Source organism: Gopherus flavomarginatus, chromosome 5, assembly GCF_025201925.1.
Source record: "Gopherus flavomarginatus isolate rGopFla2 chromosome 5, rGopFla2.mat.asm, whole genome shotgun sequence".
NCBI lineage: Eukaryota > Metazoa > Chordata > Testudines > Testudinidae > Gopherus > Gopherus flavomarginatus.
The window spans coordinates 55,944,186-55,968,375 of NC_066621.1; the positions used below are offsets into that span (position 1 = coordinate 55,944,186).

A 24,190-nucleotide genomic window follows, 5' to 3' on the forward strand; every position below is an offset into this window, starting at 1 on the left:
GTGGACTTTAACTGACTGTTTCTTCTGTTCCCTACTCCCTCTGTTACCTAGTGTCACTGAATATTCCTCTCCTTCCTTCTTTCCCTCATACGCTGCTTTCTTTTCTTCCATTTTATTAACTACTCCCCTTTTCCCCATCAGTTTTCATTTAACCCTCTATTCTGTTTTCTCCCTATTTTTCACACCTAAAACACATCCTCTCCCTGCCATGCCTGTCTCCCTATTTTTACCTTGCCAAGCTCTCGCCACCCTAAAAGTTCTACCAAAAACCCAATAAACATAGAAACCTGCATAGACATAAAAAACAACACATTTAAATACAATTAAATCCACCCTTTGCCCAGAGAACAAACATGAGGTGCGTCTATTCTGTCCCCGAAAGTTTTGTTTGTACGTTTTATGCCTTCATCTGTCTTTGTGTTTTTAGACTGTATGCTTCCTTTGGTTGGGGACTTTTTCTTCCTGGGTGTTTTATGCAGCACCTATCACAAAAGCTGAACTTGACTGGGCATTTTGGGCATTAACCGTAATCTAAGATTTAAAAGAACAACAATAATAAAAGTTCCCAGTCCTATGCTTTATTGACAGTTAATACTGAACCTTGTCCTGAAAAGTGATCACTGTTATTGATATTACTAAGTTTAAAAAATAAATGGGGGAAAAAAAAAAGAAAACCTTCCTGAGCATATCCTATAAGGAAAATGGTGCAATCCTAACTCACACAGTGATAAGAAATAAGGCATCACCCACCTGCTCTTGGGTGTGTTTTTGTGGTATGTGCATGTGTGTGTACACATGGACATGCTCATTACTATAGTGCCCTACAGACACACACAGTAATAGAATCACAGAAATGTAGGGCTGGAAGGGACATGCTTGTGCTGAAGCAGGACCAAGTATTATAGCTGCAAATCCACTGGCAGCTAATGGAGTCTGAAATGTATTTTTCAGCTGTGATCTTATGAGAATGCTTCATTTCATTAGTTGTTTGTACAGATGTTGTAGCCATGTGGGTCCCAGGACATCGGACTTAGACCTGAAGAAGCTCAAAAACTTGTCTTTTTTACCAACAGAAATTGGTCCAACAAAAGATATTTCTTCACCCACCTTGTCTCTCACATTTCTCTATAGGTTTGATGAAATCTCTTTGATATAGCAGAGAGACATAGCAGATTGCAAGTGGGGGAAAAACATACGCTTTTCTCTAGACGGTTGGCAGACCCAGTTTTCAAAAGTGGCCTCTGAGTTTGTGCTCTGAGTTGCTCTTTCTTCTCCTACTAATGCACATGGCACAGTTTAGTACATAACTAGCATGTGATTTGAATATAGCATATAGTCTGCCATGTTCCCCATGTTAATTTTTGTAATTTGAGTTAATGATTTAACTCACCTATTTGTTTTACAGTACTCACTTCCTTCTATTTATATATAGTCCAAGGATTTTCAGTTTTCCCTTACAGCAATCCAAAGTATGAAAACAGTGGGCAAATAAAACAAAACAAACAACATTGTAAATGGACTATACATGATGGCTGATGTGTTATGGCTTTTATCTTCACTTGTGTGGAGAGAGAGGATAATTCATTCATGACTGTGCCAATTGGGATTAATGCTTCTTCTACTCTTGAAAATAAATTTCATAACTGATTCAGCCATCATATATTCTTTCACATTTTCATACACGTGTGTGTTGTGTTTACATGCTCTCTCTGGGCCAAACTGGGCTGGCTCTTGCTCACTATATAATGTGCGGATGCACACACAGACTCCCTGACAATAGACACTGCACTCTGAAGAGTGTAGGGACTGTTTGCACTATCTCCTGATTGCAAATCACTGAAAAATGGACAAGGAAGAGCCATGGTGGGTTGGCATTCTACTCTATCCATTGCTCACCTACTCGCTCCCTGAGACATACTCTCTCTGGGGTTCCTCCTGGGTTGGTGTGACTCTACACTGCCCCCAGTGAGGGCTAGACTGGAGCATGTATGCCGCTGCCCTCCTGCATAGTCTATCTTTTCTCTAAACAATGGGCCAGCCATACTCTTCTCAGGAGGGAATGGGGAAGCCAAGAGGAACAGCGGAAGCAGGGAATTAAAATACATTCCACTGGTTCATTCCCCAAAGCATTCATGCCTGCACATGCTCATTTATATACGTATAAATGCTACAAGAAAATAAGACCTGCCTCCCTGGAGCTACCCCCATGGATGCTTCTTCCTCATCCTGAGCAACATGTGACCTTCAAGGAAAGCAGAAAAGAATAGACATGAGCAAGAGAGGTAGGGGTAGAACTGAGACAGAAAAGGCTGGGAGAGAGAAAATGGAGCGACAAAAAGAGGGAATATTATGGTGGCAGAAGTGGGGGATCCAGACAGGGCACAAGGGTTCACCCTCACCAATCAATTCCATCCAAATAGACTAGGAACCACTGCTATATTCACAGTGTGTGGCTTTGGTGAATACATTTTTAAAAAATATCTTGCAGAAAAGGATTAATTTTGTTTCGTTTTTAGATAGTCTGTTCTTTGGTCACCTGAAAATAAGTGTGTTGTTTGTAGGATAAATGCAATAATTTTGTCAGGCTTGGTGCTTATAAGTCATTGTTCTATTTGGAAAATGTGGACTGGCTGAATGGGCTTGTTCCTTTTGTAGAGGATTACAATAACACACGGAAGCTTATGAGTGTTTCTGACAGATGTGTTGGCGGCCTGCCACTGCATGAAGGGTGCGGCTCTGACTGACAACTTGCAATTATATTATGATGAATGGTTCTGATGTGTGTTCAAGAGAAAACCACTTTCTAGAAAGTGAAAGTCATGCATACGGTTTCTATAAAATAAGCCCTCAGAAAGTATCCTCACTTTTATTTTTTGGTGGGCTAACCCATTTGGAACCCCTCCTCTTTCAAACTTCTTCTGGTTTTCATAAATAAGGGCCAAACCAAGGATTATGTGGGAAAAATGTGCTTTGGCCCACTTTGGCTTCAGAAATGCTTTATCTGCATTTTTAGTCAAACTGACATCATCACCATAGATGCATACATACACACACTGAAAAAATACTTAAATACATACACATGGCTGTGCAGTAGCCAACAAGTTCATCAAAGAAAATCCATCAGGCAAAAAACCGCACTTCTGTCAGGGGTATAATTCACCCATCAATAGACCCGTGTAGCTCATGTTAGTGTTAATGGGAGTTATACCCACACACCAAGGGAAGCCAGTACCCATAGATTATTTATAAATGGTCTCTTTCTTCACTAGATTTTATATCAACATTACATTGTTAGTGCTACAGTCCTGGGGTAGTAAGACACAAGGCAAATCCAATATGGTAAGGGCAATTGTCCATAACTTTTATTAAACATACAAGAAAATATTAACAGCATTAGATAGGTACCCAAAAAACTGGCTTAAGTGGTTCATGCTTTACCTTTGAAGGCTTCAGAAAGCATCCCCAGTGCTTCTCTGATTATCCAGAAATTTGCAGCTTCAGGCAGTGTCCCCTGCTGCCTTTTGTTCAGGAAGAATTTGACTGACATCCCTACAAGGGACTGCACTTTTATATGATTCTAAGGTCCAAACCATAAACAACCATTTGTCCCAACTTGTAGTCAGTCTTCAAGGTCAGATAGAGGGAGTTCTAATACATTCACCACATGAGATTATCTTGCCAAAATGGTGAAGAAAAACACAAGCCCTTGACCTATGCTGGGGAGGAAGGGGACATAGGGAGTAGAGCAGAGTAGGCAATGATTTTCCAACGAAAAGCCTCTTTTCAGAACATCAGATTTCTCTGTGGGAACGTTTCAGTTTTGTTAGAAACTTTCAATTTTCCATCGGGAGAATTGAAATGATGGCTGCCCATCTGGAAGCCTCTTCCCAGTCACACTTTTTGGCAGTCTGGGGCTGGTGGAGCGGAGCTGGTGGAGAGGCAGGGAGGCTGAGCCCTGGCTCAGGATACAAACTTTTTAAAAAAACATGACTTTTTTTTGGCAGGAAAGGATTTTCATTCTCTGGCCATTTCTAATAGAGAGCCCCATTCTCCTAGTCCACCAACCAGACACAGATCAAGAATCACTCTCTTTGCTCTCTTGAGTAGTAAGAAGAGGGACTAGCTAATGTACCTACCAGCACTCCATGGTCCTAAGCTTGAGGCCTCCTGTGTCTCAGCTGCCGTTAGCAATAGGCACTGTAGGAGCCACACCTTATTTTATTGGTGCAGAAGTGAGTGCTGTGTGTGTCTGTTTTCTTCTGCTTGTCTCCTTTCTGTTCTATCTCTATCTAAATCACAACATCACAAGGAATGCTGACACATGTGAGTCCTCCCATTGACTTGAGTCAGCATTTGTCAGCACACTGCTGGTGAGTTAGGGCAGGATTTTGCCCTGATTTTGGAACATCACAAATGCAACATAAATTCTCCCAGTGCGCTAAGACCCCAGTGCAGAAAACCACTTAAGCCTCATGCACATGTGTCAGTGCTGTATTATACTGGAGTCGGCACATAACTAACTTCCAGAAACTTTTAAACAAAATGACATGAAAATGATTCAAACCAAAAGGCAGAATTTGCCAGTAACTTCCTAAAATGTTTATTATTATTGTTGTTATTTATTATTATTTGTGAGTAAGAATTGAGTGCAGCCACATTTTGTTTTCATATATCAGCACCAGGGCCGGCTCTAGCAATTTTGCCATCCCAAGCACGGCGGCACGCCGCGGGGGGCGCTCTGTCGCTCGCCAGTCCCGCAGCTCCGGTGGACCTCCCGCAGGCTTCCCTGCGAAAGGTCCGCTGGTGCTGCGGCTCTGATGGACCTCCAGCAGGCGTGCCTGCGGATGCTCCACTGGAGCTGCGGGACCAGCGGACCCTCCGCAGGGACTCCTGCGGGAGGTCCACTGGAGCCGTCTGCCACCCTCCTGGCAACGGCAGAGCGCCCCCGCGGCTTGCCGCCCCAAGTACGCGCTTGGCACACTGTGGCCTGGAGCCGGGCCTGGTCAGCACACAGTTCTCTCTCTCTCTCTCTCTCTCTCTCTCTCTCTGAAAGTAACAAGCTTTGGAAAAAATATCACCTCATCCAGCCCTCTCCAATCCAGGAAGGGTTACGTGAATGTTTTGTTGGAGGTCCACTGTAAAAAAAAAAGTCTTTCTGGGGCATTCCCTAGCTGGGCTGGGGCCCTTTGCCATGCCCAGTTATCACTACAGGGTCAGCCCCATACAGGCCACAGCCTTGCACTGGGCCCGATCTTGTGGGCCTGCTTAGTTTGTTTATGGGTAGGGGAAAAGCAAAAGTTCAGAATCAATACAAAGTCCAGATCAGTCCTACAGGCAACAAAAAGCAAAAAGGTGAGTGGCATCTCTTTACTTCAGTGGTGCATGGGTTGCAGCTTTACTGAAGCACTGGTGGCTACGTAGCAGAGTCAGTCTCTCCTCTAGGATTTGTGACTGCAGTTTGCTGGACTCCTTGCAGAGCAGGAGGGGGTTTCTGGTGTGGGAGTTCCACATGCTGCTTCAGGAGCCGTTCCCTTCTCAGGACTTCCCCCTGGCTGGGCTGGAGGGACGGTGGCACCTTAGCACGTGGAGCATCCTCTAGCCTCTTCCTGTCAATGTGGGATTTAGACCCCTTGCCACAGCCACTGCATATCTGACTTACAACTTGTCCCTTCTAGTTCTCTGTCTTTATAATTGAACCTATAATGCATAATAAATTGGGCATAGTTAATAAGCTTTCTTTTACCTCTTTAACAGTAAAAGGTACAGATTCCAATAGTGTTTGTTGTAAGCTCCAACCAAAAATAACTTACCTATTGGTAAAAACATAAAATTAAGACTTTCAGTGACATCCACTTTTGTTTTCCACAATAAGGAAATTATTATTCATCAGTATCCAGTAGTTATTGTTAGTTTTCAGGAACTATCTGTTCATATAACCATGAATAACAAACCAACAGTAGGCTCAGTGCTCCAGTCCTGATGAAAGTAACTTCAGTGTGAAGTGTAACTCTATCATAATGATTATTATTTCCCAGTAATTTAGTTTTGGTGCTCTCATTGATTGTTTTTCAGCTGTTATAACTAGGGTGACCAGATGTCCCGTTTTTATAGGGACAATCCCATTTTTTGGAGTTTTCTTATATAGGCACCTATTACCCCTACCCCCATCCCATTTTTTTAGTGGCTATCTGGTCACCCTAGTTATAACCATTACCATTTAGGTTCCCACAAATGCTCTCTGTGGATGTTGAATTTAGAAGGTATGTTCAGAACAGAAAGTACAGTTGTGAAACAAAAGTCACAATTAAATCAAACAAACTTCCTAATATATCAACCCAAATGGATACTTGTGCCAGCTCTGAATTTATCCTGTCATGAAAATAATTATGGGCCAGATTTCAAAGGAAGCTGCAATAGATGTGCCTGAAAAACAACCCCTCAAACACTTCTGTTCTTTGAGTGAGCAAAAGAATATTTGTGCCACAATGCTGATAGCTGATGCATTCGTGGGTACTTCAAGGTGAAACTACTGGTTTACGCATTATGTTTTGGGGTTTTTTTGTCACCAGCTTCACTGAACCGTCCTTTGGGACTTTGGCCCTTGGTGTCTCCATATAGTAGTTGAAGTACTTCGGTGGAAACTATCTCCATTCTGCTCAAAAGCACAGTCTAGAGTTTGGCCTGAACCTGATAATGATGATCAGATTTTTAATTCAGATTTTGACAAATTCACCATGCTTGTGAGCTTAAGACAAGATAATTAAAGTGTGAGGGAGGGGGCAGCCTGGGGAGGAATTAGACAATGGTATAGAGCTATCAGGCTTAACTGTCTACTCAGTTCAGAATGAGTGTGGGAGGCGGTCAGGGATCTGCTTATGGTTTCCTAGTTCTGTGAGGGTCAGCCCTGGTCCTGATGCAACTCGGAACTGAGCCTGGCAGGTTTACGCTGCCCCATCACTCTGTCATGCACCTGAAATGCCTCCTACATCAAGGAATGACTGGCACAGGATCCAGGCCTGCACACTTGCATTAGCATGGAGTTCCCCTCAGACAGAGGAGTTCTCTGAGGCCATTTGTGTCCAGTTTCCAGCCTCTTTGTGCCTCTTCCAATAAAGAATCTGTTTCATAGCATTCAGTGGTTTGTGTTTTAAGCAAACTGTTCAGACTTGCACCCCTTTTCTCCCCTCTTCTTCAGAGAGGGAAAAAGTCTATGTGCTGGTGTTTTGATGCTGGTTGAATGGCAGCTAGACCCTGTGGTCTCAGGCTCATCCTGTGTACCCCTTAACACCTTTTTCTTGTTGAGAGTGAGATCGTGGCACTGCAAGCTTGTTCTATCAATGGCTTCTGTTCCTGGAGATTTCCCATTCTTGAAGGATTTTGGTGCTTGTTGTAGCCACACTTGGGAGCCTGCTGGCACTCTCAGGCTATATATGAAAGTCCCTGACATTGTGCATGACCATGTGGTTCCTTGAGAGTTTTGAGCAGCATGTTTGTGAGAGACATTTATATGGCTAACAAGAATTTATAGAGCTATAATAATAAATATAAAAACAAACAGACATGGGCTTGGAAAGGGATATAAACCCTCAAGCTTCTGGGGCGTAAATCAATGTTAAACTATTGGGGGTTAGGAGGAAACTTTCACTGAAGGAAGGTTATGGGATAACTGCTTACTGCAGGAACTCTTCCTCTGAAACAGCTGGTAGTGGTCACTGTCAGAGGCAAAATGCTGGACTAGGTGGACCAAAGGCCTAATCCATTATGGCAGTTCCTATAACAGTTTGAAAATCACAAGAATAGCATAATGCAAGCTCAGTGGTTGTAATGTTTGATCATTTTCTGGCCAGCTGTTTGATAAATAGCAGAAAGTTATGCTTTTAAGGCTTGATTCTCCGTTACTTTGTATATTGTGTAGTCATTTACACCCAGGGCCAGCTCCAGGCTTTTTGCCACCCCAAGCAGTAGGGAAGAAAAAAAAAAAGCTGCGATCGCAATTGGCGGCACTTTGGTGGCAGCTATACCGTGCCGCTTCATTCTTCGGTGGCAGGTCTTTCCCTCCAATAGGGACCGAGGGACTTGCCGCTGAAGAGCTTGACGTGCCGCCCCTTCCTCTTGGCCGTCCCAAGCACCTACTTGCTGAGCTGGTGCCTGGAGCCTGCCCAGTTTACACCAGTGCAAAATCAGTGTAAAAACCCATCAAATCACAATTATTTTGAACTCATGTAAATGCCTAGGCAAGGTGCAGGGCAATGGTAAATCAGGCTCCATAATCTGTGAGTAATTTCACCTAATCTTAGGCGCTGAGCAGGTTTGCTAACTATCTCTGCAAACAGGGGAAATTTTAGTTTTTGTCTTTGTACCAAAGGTCAGATTTACAATACTGCTTACAGGATAATAAACCCATTAGGGAATTACATATTGCTGAGGAAGTAAATACATTATATATTATCAACTGGAAAGCTTCCAAAGTAGCAAATAGCTGGACTGCATCTGGATCAGGGGTACTTAAATTAAAGGAATTGCTGTTTCTAAAAATAAAGTTTTACTCTCTATTGTTTTTACTCTTCTGGAACAAGCAGAGCTGAGCTGAAGTCCCTCTGAATTTGGGAGATTTGGACAATCTAATTTTACAGCTTAAAAAAATTTGATTTGAATTTTGTGTTCATGTTTATTGACAGCACTGGGAACTGAAGTTCTTTCTGTCTGCCACAGAACAGGCCATGGCAATACAAGCTTTCTTGTTCCTTTTTCTGTGGATAAGGGCTCATTATCCATTAATCATTGGTCTCTCTGATCTGGACACCAGCACAGAGGCAGATTTCCTCTAGCTGAGGTAGTGGTTTGTATGATGTGGGCACCTATTTAAGATGAAGTGAACAAAGTCCAATAGTTTATTCTATATAATATAGGTCACCAAAATCTTAATGGTAACAGTTTTCAGCCACCATTGACTTGGGGTAGAATTTAAGCAAGATGATGGTGATATTTATTATTTGTATTTCAGAAGTATCTACAGGCTCCAGTCAGAGATTAGGGTTTCATTGTGTTAAGCACTGTACATAAACATATAATAATAAAAGTCCTTGCTCCAAAGAGCTTACAGTCTACTCAAATGAGAGAACAGGTGGAGAGTTGACAGGAGGGGATAATAAGCTGCAGTCACAGCATGTCCGCTGCCTAGCCATGCTGAGGGTGGTGTGAGTTACCCCTTGCCCATAAATAACTGCTTTTTTAAAAAGTCTTAGTAGCTATGAATTGGTAGTAGAATTGGAGGCCCCAAACCTGTACACGATTATGTATGTGCTTAACTTCATATAGTTCATTTTGTTCTATTTAAGTCAATGTGATAACTCACAGTGTGTAAAGTTAAGCACATAGTAAATACAGGAGTGGGCTTGGGTCAATGCTGCTTAATTGCTCAGAGATTAGAAAAATGATTAGTTGAAAAAGATTGTGTGGCTGTCCAAATATAGGGAGTTCCATGGATGACTTCAAGAGGAAAAACCCCACTAAGACAATCTTGTTGTGGTTTTAAGCCACTGAGAGGCATCCAAGAGCTCTTAGGATAAAATAGATTTCATCTCAATTTTAACTTATGTGTACCCTCTGCTAGAGAGCTCCAACATTCCCATGACACATTGAGAGCTGGTAGTTGCTTTTCATGTTGTGCAGACGTTGTCTGAGTTTAAACTTTGACATGTGAGGTATATCCTGTTGACTTCAGTGGAGCTATGACAATTTACCTTCTGAGGGTCTGCCTCATATGCTTTTTGGTTTCAGAGCTATATATTTAGTAAAACATATTGATAATATATGATGGAATAATGTAGTCCTTGTATATTATCCTTTAGTTGAATGTATTAAACAGGTGTCATATTAAAATATTTGTTACAATGTATTATAACTATACTAAAGCAAAGAAACTCAAAGGTAATATGTAGGCTTTTTGTCTTAGTCATCTGCAGTACAGTGCTCAGTGCATGCCTCAACACCATTCTCAAGAGCTCAGTTGCCCATTTCTTATTGGGAGTGAGGAAGCTGCAGGAGAAGAAGGGCTATTTACAGCTCAGAAAAGGGAATGCAGGGCCCTGAGAAGTTGTGAACTCCTTGTTCCATAGATTTATAGTAAAGTATTTGCTATTCCTGACGTGCATATAAGCATGGCAGGCAGCTTGGTGTTTTTGAAGTTTATAAATCTTTTAAGGTTCTATTAAAGTTGGTTTAAGACAACCTCTGGTATTAGTTAAGGAAAGATTTGCTTATTCTAGATTTCACTGAAAACTTGAGTACTAAACAGGAGTTGTATAACTATCAGAGTATTGTAGTGTTCTGTAAGGAACTACATTGTGTGCCGTGGAGACCTTGGGAAATGGTAAATAAAGATGAGATTCTAACTATTGTTTTCATTCCTTCTCATCCTCGTTTGAAGTAATTTCACATCAAGGGCTTATTATTTTGTTCTTTCCATGTTATATTTTTACATACAAAAAACCCTTTAGGGTTCTATTCATGAAAAATTCCTTTTGCTGTGACATTATTTTAATTTCAGGATGTTCTATGATATGACTGAGTTAGGGATTTTTTGTACAGAATTTTTAAAAAAATCCTACAAATTATTATTTACACAATTCTTTGTTAGTGATTTATCAGGGTAATGTGAAGAATATGATTTTTTGGATGGAAAATATACATGGGGTTTTGGAATCATCTGTTTTTTACTTCTAAATAACCTGTTGGGATGGCCAGCTATTAGAGTTTCCATGAATCATTATTCAGTTTAGTAGTAGCCACCATTTTTCTGTTCATCAAAGTCGGTGGCAAGAAAGAACATCATTGTGCCACATACATTTTTCCTCCCTGTCTTTAACATCCTTTTTTTAACATACTTTTTTCTTTCCCCAAACCTGCCCATCCGGGGTGCTGGAACAATTTTTATTGTGAGGGGGTGCTCAGAGCCATTGAACCAAACTGTAAACTCATATAATGGAAACCCCTTCAAGCCAGGGGTTGCTGCACCCCTAGTTCTAGCACTTATGCTGCCCAGAACTTTTTTGTTTCAGTTTTACAAAATGTCTACTGAAAAGAGTAAAAGACAGTGTGCCTGATACTTGGATATACAATACTATACCAGATATTAGAAAATCAAACTTATAGCCTTCTAGATCAGGGGTGAGTAAAGTTTTTGGCCCGAGGGCCACATTGGGGTTCCAAAACTGTATGGAGGGCCTGGTAGGGAAGGCTGTGCCTCCCCAAACAGCCTGGCCCCTGGCCCCTATCCGCCCTCTCCCACTTCACACCCTGACTGCCTCAGAACCCCAGACCCATCCAAACCACCCTGCTCCTTGTCCCCTGACCACCCCCTTCCAGGACCTCCTACCCCTAACCGCCCCCCCGGGTACCCCACCCCCTATCCTGCCCCCTGACTGCTCCCTGGGACCCCCGGCCCCTTATCCAACCCCCCTCACCTTACCATGCCGCTCAGAGCACCAGAACTGGCAGCCACGCTGCTTGCCGGAGCCAGCCATGCCACCGTGCGGTTTAGAGCACTGGGGCAGGCCGGTAGCTCTTGCAGCCGCACTGAATGGCAGGAGCTCACAGCCCTGTTGTCCAGAGCGCTGGTGGCACAGCGAGCTGAGACTGCGGGGGAGGGAGGACAATGGGGGAGGGGCTGGGAGCTAGCCTTCCCGGCCGGGAGCTCCTGCACCAGGCAGGACAGTCCCGCAGGCTGTATATGGCCTGCAGGCCATAGTTTTGTCCTCCTGTGTTCTAGATCATTAGTTAATGTATCCCACACAGTCATTGCCATCTGCATTAGTTTGGTGGCCTTCGTGAAATTATCTGGTAACAGTGGTATATTTCCTCATAAGCAAGTGTCCACTTTACAATATCATCACATAATTAACACTAATTAGCATCCTAGTTCATAGTTGGAACAGAAAAGGCAAGGATTTGAATTGGAATAAAGACTAGGAAGGAAGGTATGGGGGATCTTTCCAGAACAGGGTTAAGACAGCATGGAGTAGCTAGCACTCTAAGGGTAGAGTACTTATCTACAGTGTTATCACTCTAGTATTGTCCACTGACAAAAAATTTAACTGAATAATAATAATAAAAGCTTAAGAAATGGAAGAGGAAGTAGGGTCATTGTTGCTTGATGTAAAACAAAATAATGAGACTATTTTAATCAAAATGGATAAATATTATGTGGCAGTTTTAACACTTTTTCATGACATCACCAGAAAAAGTGCTAAAGATTTTATGGCCCAGAGTCTCTGGACTAGCTGAACTGTACTCAGTGCAAGATCAGGATGGAGAGAGAAAGGTGGGCTAAAGCCACCTTCATATTTTCCCAGTCCCAGGCCACAGGGTGTTGGCCCTGTCTACTATATTTTATACTAGCTGCCAGTAGTCGACAGGTGCAAGTTCTGAAGCTGGAGATCTGCCAAGTTCGGGGATACTCCAACTACGCCCCTTTTCCCTGGCCATGCACCCCTAAGGAACGGATGGGATAGGAGCCAGCCTTATACCACCAAGGAATTCCCCAGTTCACAGAGAATCCTTCACTGGCGTGTTATACTAGGTTTAACGGAGCAGAGAATCTGACCCAGTTTCTCTAATATGATGTTTTTCACTGACACTGCTGGCTGAGTACTCTATGAAGCAGAGGTAGGCTGAGAGAAACATTCTGAAGCTACTTCTCCCTATGCTGGTGAAGGTCAGGTGTAGTACAAAGGCTCTGCAACTCTGTAGATCATGTGATGTAAGTCGTGTTTCACAAGGAAAGATTAAAAGAGTTAAATCTATATTGCTTGTTTAGGTGAAAATGGGATGGGGTGGTATGACATAACCACCTCCAAGTTTTTGAACTGTGTAGACACCACAAATGGAAGTGAATTGTGTAGAGTGGCAAAGGTATAACTAGGAATGATGGAATGAAATTAAGAGAGAGGCTGAATATCCGGAGAAATGTTGACAGTGATTCTTATTCATGAGTGGAACGGAATAGTCAAAGGAATTTGTGGAAGCCCCACTGCTTGAGTTATCTAAGGCTAAACTGAAACAAATTCCCAAGAAAACAGTGCTTCACTGGCAGTGTGACAAACTATATGGCCAAATATATCTGTTTTCTCTAATTTCACAATAGCTGTACTTTTCAGCATCCCAGTTCATGGGAAGGCATTATTGCGATTATTAGGGGAAACAGTAGGTCACATTCTCTGCTGCTGTTAATTGGTGCAGTTCCATTGATTTCACTGGAGCTGCTCCTGTTTACACCAGCAGAGAAATTGCCTTACTATATTCTGCCTTTCTGCTTTGAGTAAAACATTAGTCTTATAGCTGAGGTCTGCAAGGAAAGAGTTTGGAGTCAAGGAGATGAAAGAAGACCAAGTTTTGCACACACTTGAATCCTTAGATACCTGCCCACTAGCAAAAGAGACACGTCTGCCCCCTGAAATAAAAGGTGCTACAAATCCTATTGATTGATTTACTTTAACTAATAAGGAATATGGTAGGAGAGAGCAAAATAGGCACATAATACTCCTTTAAAGTGTCAGTTTATGTAATCATCTGCTCAAGAATTGCAAGTAAATTGTACTCCCTTTTCCTAAGTATCTCTGATTGCCGTTGTATAAAGTCTCAGACTGTCTTTTACTAACATTACATATTCCTTTGGGAAGCAAACGAGAGGTACATGCACTTGGGGAAAAAGGTGATTACACAAAATATACTGTGTGCCATCATTGTAATGCAAATAATGCAGTAATACACATTTCAGTGAATAAAGCCTATCTAACAGAAAAGTACACCCTGTATTGGGAAAGGAAACTTACAGTAGAAGAATGAAATGTATATGTAATTTTGACAGGCTTAAAATATAGTTTTCTTCTACTAATGTGCCAAAACATTGCATCTAAGCACTTGCACTGACATTTCAGAAAGCTCCTTTTGACATACACAGTGTATCATCTAGTGCAGTGTTCATGGAATTAACATTTTCCTGGAGTAATCATATACAATTTAATGACCAAATAGTTCTGAGGCAATACAACTGGATTTCATAGGAACTAAATATATTTCTTCACACTGATCCAGCATGTTTTAGTTGAGCAGTCATTAGCATGTTTATAATGGTTCTAATTTAGCACAACATTTTCTGAATTTTATCCTTGAGTCATTTACAAATTGTTCATATTGAGTAAACAAAGGAAACAGATTGCATTTTATACTTAGTAATTTATCTGAAAGAAGAGGGGAGGGTTAATTGTCTAAAAGTTTTGCTCTGTTTGGGGAAGTGATTTTAGTCTTGCATTGCTTGCTGCACAATGCATTTTTCTCTCTGTTCTGGAAAAAAGAAAAAAGGGGAAAAAAAGAAAGAAGGGGAAAGGACAGAGGAGTGAGTAAAATGAAAAATTAGGAGCAGGGCAAGACTGGCCACTCCCAGAGGGGAGTGTGGAGCAGAACTGGAGCTGGCACGAGATTATCTAAAACAGTTGGTGCATTCCTTAATGATCAAGCGCCTGAGAAGTCCAGCTTTCTCTCACAGAGCATCTGTGTTGATGTTTATATCAGTGCCCTGCTGTATGGGAAAAGCGTGCTTTCTCTTGTTGCTTTTCTAAAAATAGTGTGGAATATAACATTGTATGAGTTATTTTAGGAGAACAAAAACATTTGCAGGGTTAAAGGTTTTGCTTTTTAATAAATAAAAAAATAAAGGTCAGGACTGTATCTTAAGCTTGTCTTTAGGTGGGAGTGGGTGGTACAAGCAATGTACAGTTTTCTTTGTATGTAGGGGTTTGCATCAAGCCGTTCACCAGAGATTTGAACTCTATTGAAACAAGCCATTCTAGGCTGGATTGGTACATTCTGCAAACTTGCTGCTGTTTTTCCATTAGGCTCCTTTTAGAAAGCAAGCCTGGAAACTACCAGTGTTTGTACACCAGTGTTTGCATGAGAGCTAGACCAGTCAGGGAGTGTGTGAGAGTTCAGGGTAAAACCAGCACATTTTAAGGCCTAATTATTTTTAGTGCACTTTGAGAGTTTTAATTAAATTTAAGAGAGCACTCCAAACTCTTACAGTTCTAATTTGTTTGTAGTGTAGTTTGTAGCCATGTTGGTCCCAGGATATTAGAGAGACAAGGTGGGTGAAGTAATATCTTTTATTGAACTAACTTCTCAGTTCTAATTTTATCATTTTGTGGAAATCTTGTCCCCATGACCAAATATGTAGCAGTTGGCAGATTCATTTGGTCCCTGTCCTAAAGAAAACTGCTTTTGAGGTAGTCATTGGATTTACATTATTGCTATCAGGCAAGAATTTCTACTAGGAACTACTGTTCCATTATCATTGAGATTACAAATATGTGTTTACATTAGACATCAATTGTTGTTGTTTGTATTACAGTAATGCCTACCAATCCCATCCCAGATTGGGGCCTCATTGCATTAAGCACTCTACAAACACACAGGCTACATCTACATTTGAGCTGAGTGTTGTGATTTCTAGCTCACCTCGCCATACCAGGCTAGCTCTGCTTGAGCAGATATGCTAAAATTAGCATTGCAGGGGTAGCAGGGTCAGCAGCATGGGCTAGCTGCCTGAGTAAGTGCCTAGGAGGTTCAGGTGAATATGTACTCGGGGCAAGTAGCTGTAGTCACCACCCAGGCTACCCCAGCTATGCTGCTATTTTTTAGCACACTTGCTCAGGCAGAGCTAGCATGAGTATGTCTCTGCATGCTAGGAATCACACTCCCAGCTCCAAGTGTAGACATAGGTATAACGAGATGTAGTGTCAGCCCCTGAGATGTCTGAGTGCACATAGTCAGGAGAAACAAAAGAGTGGGAAGGAAAGTTGACGCACAGGAAGGTGAAGTGATCTGGCTGGGATCACATAGCAGATCAGTGGCAGAGTGAGGTAGAGAGCCTAGGGATGAAATAATAACCATCTGTAGTAAGCATACCTTTCTCTTCTGTTAATTTTTCTAGTTCTTAAGTAATATTCTTTGCAATTACTATCTTATTTATGTGTACGTGGCTGGTGGTTGTAGCATTCACCATCAAATTGGCCGTTGAGGGGGTAGTAAATCAACAAAATCTTGAAATGCTAGTCAAAGAAGTGCATTGGCTAACAAAATATCTCACATGTCTTATTTTTAAATTTTCTGTTATACTATGAAAATTAATTACTCTAGGATGGAAATATGGAAATTGAGAAGGATGAGATGAGATTCACTTGACCTAACTTACTGGTGACAGGAAGATTGAAACCAAGCTACTTATGAAGAGGAGGCAGTGACACTACATTGTAACTTTCTGAAGGCTGTTTTTGATTAGTTCTGTATTGTTACTCTCCTTTTTTCTTTTAGTTAAAGTTTATTGAAAATGAAAAGGGTGATTTGTATTTGAAAGAAGAAAATGAGTAATATGGCATCAAAGAATCTATTTTAGTAACATTACACAAACTTTACATCCTTGCATTATAAAAGAATAGACAGCATCATCCAACACTTATGTTTGTTAGTTATGGTTAAATTATATTTTTTATTTATCAGGTCATGACTGTAAATGTGAAGTTCTTCATTTCAGTTTGAATTGGTATAAGATTATAAAAGCTAATTCTTTCAAAGTGAATGAAATTCATCTTGCTGAACCCTGAAATGTTACAGTTTGCATTTAATTTTAATATACATATTACCAAGAATGAAGACTATGATTATAATGGTATAGAGCTATGCTAAGTGGTTCTTTATCTCAAGGAAATCTAGAGGGCAAAGAATTCACAAAAGGCATATAATCAAGCTGTTCTCTTACACCTGAAGATGGATCTGTCCGTGAAAGGTGATACCGGGCTACACACACAAATTAAGTCTGATCACTCAATAGTAAAATGTACTTCACTTTCTGAATAACAGATTTCTTTAGCTGAAGCTAATAATGCCATTGGTAGTAGTATAAAAGTCAGTAGCACCCAATATACACTAACTAGACCAACATCTGAATGATCTTTGTTTAAAACGAAATCTTGCATTTTACTGAAAAATTCTTACAGTTTCTGAATTGCTTTTTCTAACTAGTTTTTTCTCCTTGATGTGAAATACCAAAGCAAATCCTCCTCTTTCAGATGCATAATGGGTTGTTTTTGTTTTCATTTTTGTTGTTTTGGTGTCAAATCATTAGTAGATCATCATGGAACTAGTGAAATCCTGTTGTCACATAATAAATCAAGACATTCTCAGGCCAGGTCTACATTAAATAGCGAGGTTGACTCAGCTGCATTTTTCAGGGGTATGAAACATTCACATCCCTGAGTGATGTGGCTAAGCCGATCTGATCCCAGCTGTAGACAGCGCTAAGTCAATGGAAGAATTCTTTTGTTGACCTAACTTCTGCCTCTTGGGAAAGTGGTTTAATTATACTGACAGGAGAACTCCTGGTGCTATAGTGAGTGTTTACACCCAAGTGCCACCACGCTGCAGCTGTGCTGCTCTAGCAGTTTAAGGCCTTGGCTACACTGGTGCTTTACAGCGCTGCAACTTTCTTGCTCAGGGGTGCGAAAAAACACCCCCCTGAGCGCAGCAAGTTACAGTGCTGTAAAGTGCCAGTGTAAACAGTGCCCCAGCGCTGGGAGCGCGGCTCCCAGCTCTGTAAGCTAATCCCCACGGGGAGGTGGAGCACGTGCAGTGCTGGGAGAGCTCTCTCCAGGTGCTAGTGCTGTGACCACACTCGCACTTCAAAGCGCTGCCGTGGGAGCGCTCCTGTGGCAGCACTATACAGCTGCAAGTGTAGCCATACCCTAAGTATAGACATAGTCCAAGTGAAGTTAACGAACAGAAGAAGAGGGAGCCACTGTTACTCTTGTTTACCAGTAGTTTGGATTTTGGAAAAAAGAATTTTTCCTTTAACAGATATATTGAATGGGATAATTCCCTATAGACTGTTTCTCTCATGTAACCTTAACTTGTCTGAGGCCTCCAAACCCATTTGACTTAGCTTGATCCAATCAATGCTGTCATCTCTTATTGTGGAATTGGAAACAAATGAATACGTATAGTAGCAATGGCTTAGGGAGTATGCGCTGCACAGTGAAGATGGAAAAGTTTCACATTTTAGGACATTCCCAGAGCTTGCTAAAACATAATGAATACCTATTATGTTCAGTGAAATCTCATTGTATTATAATGTGCATTGTAACATTACTATAAAGCATAAGGATGGGAATTGTCATGCTCTTAATTATACAGCACTCTTATTCTGAAACACTGATGAGTAGTTTGACAATCAACTGAGAGTTATATCATCCTTTGAAATACAGTATTTGCTCTTGTGCTAGGTATGGTCTGATATTTCCCCCCAGGCTTTTCCAACATTTCCTTGAGTTCTAATATATTTTAGATGCACTTAGAAAAATATGTCACATGTACCTTTGATTGAATTACATTTCTGTATACATTTCCATTCATTGTTTATGAATTTACAGTGCATTTGCAATCATTATTAATAAATCAATGTGCTTTTGTCTTCTGTCACAATGTAATGTATATATACAAAAAGAATTGTTTGCAAACAAGTCATGTTTTAGAACTCATATCAGTAATAATTATCAGCTCACAGCATTGTTACAACATGTTTTGAAAGAAGCTTATTATAAAAAAAACAACAAGGCACTGCAAGGTAGCAAGAGTAAGACAGTTCAGTTGATCATTGATATGGGTGCTGTAAATATGCCACCGTATACTATAGTGTTTTATTAAATCTCAAAAAGTCAAAGCTGATTTGAAATAATGTCTGACAGTCAGGGCTTTGAAGTTTTGCTGCTGCACTCTCACATTTAGGCTTTCTTTTATGTATGACTGTACCGTAAAAAACAAAAACACACATGGCATGAATGCTTTCTTCATATCTATATTTCAAAGGAAGTAATGAGAGGCTACTTCAGTAAATTAAAAACAATCTGAAACTATGTGGATGGACCCAGGCAATTGTAAGGTCATACTGTGTTCATGCAGGATATAGTTTTGGTTACTTGCTTGTTCAAGGTTGTGAGACTGGAATAAAATAGAGAGAGAATGCAAAAGTTATTCTTGATGGGAAGAAGATGACTTTCATTTAGTCAGAAGAACTTCAGAACTTGGCTGTGATAGTTAGCACCCATTCTTCATCACCCATCTTGCAACAGAGTGCTGGATTCCATCCATTCCATGGCTGATTGATTAGCCAGTGGACAAATGTTAATTGTTTTCATCAATTCTTTGTGTTCATGGAGAGATCCTTTTCATCTTCTATCTAGGACTCACTTTACCTTTGTTTATTCAGCTTGTTTATCTTCTAACAATCTTTTCTCATCCACCATTACAAGTTACCACATTGAGGGAGGATCCTGCAGTACTTCTACTCCCATTGCACAATTAAAATTACTAAAAGAAATATTGAGGGGTGGGGATTATGCAATAAACATCATAATTTAGAACAAATCAGGTTTTGATAGATCATCCAAACTCTAATTTATAGCTGACACATTTGCTCTTGTTGTCTTGGGAAGAAAAGTTCTCCTAGGGTGTCTAACAGCATAAAATACGTGGAGTAGAATTCTGTACTCTACTGACTTACAGTATCCCATTCTGTACTGACTTACATCCTGTGTAACTCTGTTGACATGGATGAGTTAGCATGGGGTATAAACCAGTAGAAAATGTGCTTAGTTTATAAACTAGAGCTGGGACCATGCCACAGATTCAAAATCCAAAGGTGAACATTTATCAAGAGTATTCACTTTCCTTGCTTAGTTTATAATAGATAGTCCTGAACTGAAACATCCCTAAACTTCACAGATGTCCAGATTCCCCAGGCTTTAGGATGCTTTTGTGCTGGGTCCTTGATTCAACTCTCCAGATAGTTTTGCCCTCCAGATTTGGGTCCAGACTTCCACAACGTCAGTGGAATTTGGAATCCGGTATTCTGGTTCATCCCTATTTCTATAATGAACTAAGTCAGAAAATGGATTATTAATATTGAAGAAATTTCCCCTATATAGGAAGGCAACTTTGAAGATTTTATATGTATGGAGGGAAATTGACTTTCAGTACTAAAGAAAAAAAGGCATCTCCTCACCATAGATCCTTTTCAGGCTGTGTGCGTGAGCATATGTGTACAAGGGCTCCGGGAGGAACATATTTTTCATTGTAAGCTGCTTGTTATCCCTTCCATATAGGTGAATGTCCAATTTCAGGTATCTCCAGTAAGACAGGTGAACATATTATGATGATTTTAATTAAGAATTATGCAAACCGACCCCCACCAGTTGAAAACCTTCTGGAATTAAAAAAAAGAAGCAGCTGTAATTACAATATATGTTCACGGTTCTTAAAAGTCACCCGTTGTATTTTCCTAACCTTTGTGAGTCTGCCCAAGAACAAAATGTAATAGCAAATAATTACGAGCTGTTTGGATAGAAGTTCAGTAAGGAGAAATGCAATACCTGTGCAGTCTAACATCTTTTAAAGAAATACTTCCTTGCAAATATTTTTTAATCATTTATATAGAAAAAGAAAACTACAGCTATTAACATGATTATATTAAGAGAGAGGGGAATACACACTGACCCTTCTTTTATTCATCTTCACACTCAGTGGAATTCTTGAGAAATATGTTTCTATGCTGGTATATATTCATACATGTGTTTGCACAACTACATACTTCAAGAGTGAATTTCTTCTCAGCTCTCATGAGATTATTTAATTTTCTCTTGATTCTGTTATTTGTTGCATCCTAAGCTGCTGTTGTTGTAGTGGTTTTGTATCAATTGAGAGAAAGCATCCTGGTTAAAAGTCATTAACACTCATAACTACATTAAACATCAAAATAAAGTCAAAAGGCTCTTCTTTTGCATGGATGAAGGCCTGAAATTTTGACAGGAGAGCAACAGAGAGACATCTTTTTAAACTGATGATATCACAAAAAAGGACAAATTATAATGTTCTATTGGTAATTGATGGTAATTTGTTGATATTTCTATTAGTAGGCCAAAACTCATGAAAGTAATGCATGTTTGTAATTGTTAAAATTGAATAATTTGTTTTATTGTATAACAAGTATTTTAACAGCATCTGCTGCAATGTAAAGCTTCTTAAATTGTGTCTTTTATGGAAAGAGATAGTTAGTAAATAAATTGGCGTTTCTACCTAAATACTATTTCAAAAATATTAACAAGGTATGTTGTCTTTTGAAGGAGGCTTGCATGGCATAAACATGTTGCAATTAAAACCTTGATCTTTTGATGGTTGTAATTTGGTTTACATGAAACTGCTTTTTTCACATATGGAAAGTTAATATGCATGTTAGCATGAAACACTTCTGCATCTTAAAAAATTCATCAGACACATTACCTTCTTTTCCTCCTTTAACCCTCTCCATAAAACACACCTCTCTTGTGATTCCTTCCAATGCCGATCTCCTCTATGACCATCCCCTTTGTGTTGGAACACAGTGTTATCCCCTATGTTGTAAGGTAGGTACAAATCCTGCTCTTCTTACTCATGTGAGTACTCCCAGAGGACTGCCTGCATGGTAATGTGAGGCAGGATTTGGCCTTTAATTTGCAAGTGATTCACGGAAGAGACCTTGAGTCGAATTCTACCTTCATTTAAAATAACTCTTGGTAGATCAGTGGGATTGAATTAGTGTAAATATGGTGAGAAATTGGCACCTTATTATGTGTTTGTAAAGCACTGTTTATGCCTAAAACAACCTCTATCAATAAAATATCAATTATTGGCCTGATACTGAGAGATAATAAGAACTCATTTTGAAAGAGAAAGTAATTAAGGAGATAGAGGTGAATGGTAATTGGGATAAAATACAACGTGGTTTTACAGAAGGTAGATTGTGCCAGACCAACCTGATCTCCTTCATTGAGAAGATAACTGATTTTTTACACAAATGAAATGCAGTAGATTTAAGCTACCTAGATTTCAGTGAGGCACTTGATACAGTTCCACATGAGAAGTTGTTAGTTAAATTGGAGAAGATGAGGATTAATATGAGAATTGAAAGGTGGATAAGGAACTGGTTAAAGGGGAGACTACAAAGGGTCATACTGAAAGGTGAATGGTCAGCTGGAGGGAGGTTACTAGTGGAGTTCCTCAAGGATCGGTCTTGGGACCAATCTTATTTAACATTTTTATTGCTCACCTTGGCACAGAAAGTGAGAGTGTGCTAATAAAATTTTCAGATGACACAAAGTTGGGAGGAATTATCCATACAGAGGAAGACCAGAATATCATACAATGATCTGTATGACCTTGTAAACTGGAATAATAGAAATGGGATGAAATTTAATAGTGCAAAGTGCAAGGTCATGCATTTAGGGACTAGCAACAAGAATTTTTGCTATAAGCTAGGGATGTATCAACTGGAAGTGACAGAGGAGGGGAAAGACCTAAGTGTATCAGTTGATGACAGGATGACTAAGAGCCACCAATGTGGTGCTGTTGTGAAAAAGGATAATGAAGTCCTAGAATGCCTCAGGTGAGGTATTTCCAGCAGAGACAGGGAAATGTTAGTACCATTATACAAGGCACTGGTGAGACCTCATCTGGAATACTGTGTTCAAGTCTGGTCTCTCATGTTTAAGGAAGATTAATTCAAACTGTAACAGGTTCAGAGAAGGGTTACTAAGATGATCAGAGGAATGGAAAACCTGTCTTATGAGAGGAGACTCAAATATTTTGTTTTGTTTAGCCTAACCAAATGAAGGCTGAGGGGAGATAAGATTGCTCTTTATAAATACATCAGAGAGATAAATGCCAGGGAGGGAGAAGATTTATTTAAGTTACGTGCCAATGTGGATATAAGAACAAATGGATATAAACTGACCCTCAACAAGTTTAGGCTTGAAATTAGATGAAGGTTTCTAACCATCAGAAGCGTGAAGGTCTGGAACAGCCTTCCAAGGGGAGCAGTGGGGGTGAAAAAAACCCCTAGCTAGCTTCAAGACTGAGCTTGATAAGTTTATGGAGGAGATGGTATGATGAGACTGACTACAATGGCATGTAGCTGATCTGTGAGTGCTATTAGTAAATATCCCCAACAGTTGGTGATGGGACACTAGATGTGGAGAGCTCTGGGTTACTACAGATAATTCTTTACCAGGTGTCTGGCTGGTGGGTCTTCCTACATGCTCAGGGTCCAACTGATCACCATGTTTGGGGTTGGGAAGGAATTTTCCTCTACGTCAGATTGGCAGAGACCCTGGGTTTTTTTGCTTTCCTCTGCAGCGTGGGGCACAAGTTACTTGTAGGTTTAAATTAGTATAAACTATTGTAAATGGTGGATCTGTAACTTGCAAGTTACTTGTAGGTTTAAATTAGTATAAACTATTGTAAATGGTGGATCTGTAACTTGAAGTCTTTAAATCATGATTTGAGGACTTCAGTAACTCAACCAGAGGTTATGGGTCTATCACAGGAGTTAATGGGGGAAGTTCTGTGGCATGCAATAGGCAGATCAGTCTAGATGATCATGATGGTCCCTTCTCACCTTAATGTTTGTGAGTTTATAGGTGCTGAGTTGCTAAGCCCACTCATCTCCCATTGAATGCAGTAGGAACTAAGAGTGCTGAGCACTCCCATGAGGTACTAAGGTCCTGATTTATTGAGATGCTTAACAAGTGTCTAACTTGAAGCATTTAAGTAGCTTCATTTAAGTCAGTGGGACTACTTAGATGCTTAAATACCTTCCTGAATTGGGGCCAAGTGCTTCTTGGGACTAGGCCCTATAATTGTAATGGAAGTTAATCATACGCACTGTTGAGAATAGACCCCACAAAGTTTAATGGAGATTCCATTGCCATTATAAACAGAGAAGGGGAGAGGGAAATATTCAGCGATATATAAAGTTCTCTCACTGAGTGTTTATAAACCTTGAATAGATGTTGTTAAAGGAGGAAGACTCCAGATTGTGAAACCAATGATATGAGTTACCCATTCCTTGTCTTAAAATCACATTTTACAATTTATTTTTGGAAGGTTAAATTCTGTAAGTTCTATTAAGTTACTTAAAAAGAGCTTTTGATTTAACTGTGGATTATGTTATGCTCTGTGTTAATTTTTTCAACGAAAATAAGGTCTGATCCCTCAGGACCTGTTGAGGCCAGATTCTCACTACATCTTCAGTGCAGTAACTTCAGTGAGAGTT

At 40.3% G+C, this 24,190-nt stretch overlaps 1 protein-coding gene across 24 annotated transcripts in view; it reads left to right on the forward strand.

The window, feature by feature from the left end:
* The window catches only part of SOX6 (SRY-box transcription factor 6), a 458,734-nt gene that overhangs the window by 226,596 nt on the left and 207,948 nt on the right, over positions 1–24,190 (forward strand). The gene's annotated exons all lie outside the window — the stretch shown is intronic.